The sequence below is a fragment of the Choristoneura fumiferana genome, chromosome 21, assembly GCF_025370935.1.
Source record: "Choristoneura fumiferana chromosome 21, NRCan_CFum_1, whole genome shotgun sequence".
In the NCBI taxonomy this organism is placed as follows: domain Eukaryota; kingdom Metazoa; phylum Arthropoda; class Insecta; order Lepidoptera; family Tortricidae; genus Choristoneura; species Choristoneura fumiferana.
The window spans coordinates 18,480,329-18,485,342 of record NC_133492.1 but is presented as its reverse complement, the minus strand read 5'-3'; positions in this window follow the sequence as shown (position 1 = coordinate 18,485,342).

The following is a 5,014-nucleotide window of genomic DNA, read 5'->3' as shown; positions in this document are numbered from 1 at the left end:
AAATATTAGTGTAAGTGATAGGTCGAATAAAAATCGTAAATACGTAAAAATGGAAAAAACTTTGTGCGTGTGAGCAGTTGCAGCCTAGCGTTCGCGAAGAGATCGTCTACATAAAGTCAAGTACCGACAATGTGTCGTTTTTAGCCTGCGCATACCCACCAAATTTTTTAATATATTTATTAATAAAAGAGGAAGCTAGATGGCGTAAAAAACAACAAATTAATCGTCGCATGAAAATATTAAATTTAAAAACTAACTTAATCTAGAAATTTTAACAAACATTTACATAAAACATCGCGTCCTACAATTCCACCCCCTAGTGATGATGACAGTCATCACTAGAATCCATTTGTGAGGAAAGCAGGGCGACGCGAGTCACCGGTCGTCGCAACGTGCCCGTGCGAGTGCGCACGTCCACTACGCGGATGCGTCCGTCATCCCCGGGAGTGTCGCACTCACTACACCGTGCCGCCATGAGCCACGCTCTAGTTTGGTTCCACAAGCAAGACATAGTCTCCTATACGCAAGGCCCTACGCTCACTGGTCCACTTTTGTCGCGGTAATAATGTGGGCAAATACTCTTTTAGCCACCGCGACCAAAAAATATCCGTTAAGCGTTGAGCGATCCGCCACTGCTTTCTAAGCGATAGATCCACGTCTTCATACTTACCAAAAGAGGGGCCATTGGATGTGTACCTATCAAAAAATGATTAGGTGTCAAGGCCTCGGGATAGTTAGGGTCCGTCGAAACATGGGTAATGGGACGACTGTTAACAAGGGCTCTACTTCGGCATTAATGTTGAAAGCGTTTTCCGGTCGAGGCGCGGCCTTCGTACTGGGCTTTTACGTCTCTCCCGGTCATCTTCAAGGCCGTTTTAAAACTGCGGACCATTCTCTCCCAGGCTCCTCCCTTTCTGGGGCTCCTGGGGGTATAAATCGCCATTCAATCCCCCTGACGAGACCGTCACTGCATAGTGCATCTCTGTTTAAGTCTTCGATGCTGCGTTTTATCTCGGAATCGGCTCCTCGTAGGTTAGTTCCATTATCTGAGTAGATAGTGGTAGGTGTTCCTCTACGAGCTATCATTCTTCTCAACGCCATGATAGTGGCGTCCGTGGTTAGGCTCTCCGTTATTTCTACGTGAACGGCACGAACAGTTAAACACGTAAATAACATTCCGTATCGTTTTTGCCTTCCACGACCAACCGTGACTTCCATGGGTCCAAAGAAGTCGAGACCAGTAAAGGTGAACGGCCGTCGGTTGTGCTGCAGCCGGGCGGGCGGAAGGTCGGCCATGCGCTGGGGCTGCGGGCCGCGCGCCGATACTTGCAGAACAAGCATTGCGCTGCGACGGCACGAACAGTGGGTCGGAGCCTCAAAATCCAGTAGGCCTGCCTCAACTCATTCACCACCAGTTCATGAGCTCCATGAAGAGCACGTCTGTGGTGGTACTCCACGAGCAGCCTGGTCGTCCTATGGTGACCGTCAAGGATAACAGGGCGCTTAGTTCTCTCCGGGACACCGTCAGTTTTATCCACACGGCCGCCAACTCGCAGTAAACCGCTACTATCAAGGTAAGGCGTTAAATTTAGTAACCTACTATTTTTTAATAAAGGCTTATTTTGTTTAAGACACTCTATTTCGGTGGCAAAACAATCGTGCTGACTTTTTTTTATCAATAATTCCTCTGCCTGTTTTAATAATTCATTGTCGATTCGATTATTCTTTCGTTGACATTTACGAATAAAAATAAAACCCTCACCGTTGTCATTAGTAATCGAATCCACGATGAACTATTATTCTCATCAGGTACCGGAAGTTCGGTGATTTGTCGCGTACTTAGGACGTTAACACATTTTTGCTCACAGATAACTTCATCTGTTTGCTTAGATGTTTTAATGTCTTTGGGCCACTTAAATTCAGGTTCCTTTAAAAAATCAGGTCCCTGAAACCATAAATCCTGAAAGTTCAATGGAGGCGCATCCTCTCTGGTGGCTATATCCGCGGCGTTCAGGCGCGACGGCAGGTGGCGCCACTCGCTCGCGACGGTCAGCTCGTCAATCTCGCCGAGCCGGTGCGCGACGTACGGCTTGTAGCTTCTGGGGTCGCTGCGTATCCACTGCAGTACAGTGCTAGAATCGGTCCAGAAGTACCGCTTGTCTGCCTTCACATCCTTATGTTCGCGCTGTATCATGCTAGCCAAGCGCGCGCCAAGTAACCCTGCTTGCAGTTCAAGTCTAGGTACAGAGACTGGGCGTAAAGGCGTGACGCGGCTCTTACTAGCGACAAAACAAATCTTCACGCTTCCATCCGTACGTATAAAACGCCAATAACTGACTGCAGCGTAAGCTTGAATTGACGCGTCGTTAAATGTATGCAGCTCGGTACGCAAGGTTTGGGCTCACTTACTACATCCTCCATGTCTGCGTAGCAGCCTGTCCATGGGCCTGAGTCAGCATAGCAGCGAGGAATGCGCAACGTAGCTAAAAGCTTTAACTCATTGAGCCACTTCACCCATTTCGTGTGCTCATCGGGCTGGATGCGGCAATTCCAATCTATACCACTGCGATGAACATTCTGAAATATTATTTTACTTTTAATAATAAAAGGAGACAAAAAACCATGAATGTCGTAAACAGACATAATAAGGCTAAGCATCTTTGCTTTAGTAGGAGGTTCACTTCCATTTAAAATCTCCTCAGGTATCCTATTAAACGACACTTGAAACCCAAACGTGTCATCGGATGGATGCCACATTAAACCTAAAGTGCGCTCAGTCGTATTCATGGATCCGTCCTTGAATTGAACAGCTGACTGCGCGAGCGCCGTGGTCGGTATATTATTTAAAACCTGTTTATCGTTACTCGACCAACCCCTTATCTCAAATCCGCCACATTTATGAATATGACTAATTTCCTTCACTAATTTAATAGCGTTAGTCGCGTCAGTAGTCGAATATAAACAGTCATCCATATAATGACTATTTACTATAACTTGCACAGCTTCCGGGTACAAGTCCTCATACTTTAACGCATTTTTGTTTTTTACATATTGCGCGATAAATGGCGAACAACAACCGCCAAATATTAAACTTTGCATTACACAAATTTTAACGGGAGCGCGCGGTGATTCTTGCCACAAAAACCTAAAAACATGTTGGTCGCTCGGGCGAATTTTAATCCTCAAAAACATGTCTTTTATATCACCTATGATAACTACTTTGTTCTCGCGAAATCGAAACATTATACCCATTAGTGAATTATACAAATCAGGACCCGTAAGCAAGTAGTCATTTAGGCATGTTCCGTTCACCTTAGAAGCCGCGTCAAAAACAAGGCGCAATTTACCCGGCTTGTTAGGGTTCTGAACCCCAAAATGTGGTAGATACCATATGCGGTGAGCCGAGAGTTCATTTTCCTTTAGCTCTCGAGCATAACCATCAGCAAACAATTTGTTTACCTCGTTCCTATACCTGTCTGCGTACGCGTCGTCTTTAAGGAATTTTTCGCATTAAAGAACGTAGTCGCGAAGATGCATTTTCGAATGAATCAGGCATTATAAATACGTCCTCTCGAAATGGTAGGCCTACTTCCCACTGGTTTCCGATAAGACGCGCAGTGTCATCTAAAATGTGCAATGCCCTTACATGCTCACTATTATCACGACGTAAGGTTGAAACTCCGATGGCATCTAAAGAAAAATAATTTTTAACTAACTCGTTTAATTTAATGATATTGTTTTCTATACCTTCATTTGAGTGAGCGAGGTGGAACACATTAGCAGCGTTGGAGTGAGTGCGACCGCAATAACCATGGATAGACCAGCCTAAATTACATCTAGAAGCATAAGGTTCATTTTTGTTGCCATGAATTATTTCGAGGGGTGCAATTAAAAAGTAATTATCTTCCCCAATCAACAAACGCGGAACTACACGGCTTTTACAAACATAATCCTTTACTTCAGTTAAACGCTTGCAATTGAGTGAATTTATAACAGATAAATCTTGAATAGGTAAATTTAACTTTGACACTTTGCGTAACTTAACGTCATAACTATTTTGTCCATGTTGTCCACTGATTTGAGCACTCACCGTCGGTGCATCGGATTGATACACCTCGAGTCCGAACGCGTCGATAAACTTTATAGCACTCGAGTGTTCACTTTTGAGACCTAACTCGGTGGCTAAGTCAGAGTCAATTATAGATACCGACGCCGCATCGTCCAGCAGGGCGTAGGTCTGCACAATACCGTTAGGTCCACTTATTTGCACTGACACCACTTTTAACATTACGTGATCCGTCGACGAGGGCCTTTCGCTGCCGGAGGCGACGTGGGCCACTGTGGAGGGTCCCGCGGGCAGCGGCGGCTGGGCGGGCGGCTCCGGCTGCTCGTGCGGCGGGTCGCAGGCCGCGTCAGCTGATTGCGATGACGTAGGCTTCTGCCAGTGCAACAGGCGGTGGTGTGCGAGTCCACATTTGTCTATGTCGCACACAGGCGCGGGACATGTATTTCTATCGTGCCGTGACGTCAGACAACAATAACACAAACCGGTTTTCTTTACAAATCTCCACTTATCACGTCGCATAGCACGTTTAAATGCACGACACTCTGTTAACAAATGCTCTGATTTGGAACAAAATTTGCAGATTTTTGTATCTTCGACGGCAGTTGTAGTAAATATAGGCCGATTAGAACGAAACTTATTTTCGTCGGTTCGTTTCGCCGGTACCGTCGCAGGCGCTTGATCTGTAGGTTTTTTATTAAAATCACGTAACTGTGTCATTCCGACTAAAGACAACATCTCAGCTTCGTGCTTTAGGAATGTACCCAGTATTTCTAACCTAGGCTTGCCTTCTGCTAATTTCTGGTAGGCAAAGTCGGTCCATTTACCTATTAGTGTGCTCGGAAGCTTCGATAAAACAGCTGATGCGAGCTCGGGACTGCGTAAGTAATCTTGCTGATTTAGGGCACGTATTGTTGCTATGCAGTTATTAACTTTAATAGAAAAGTTAAT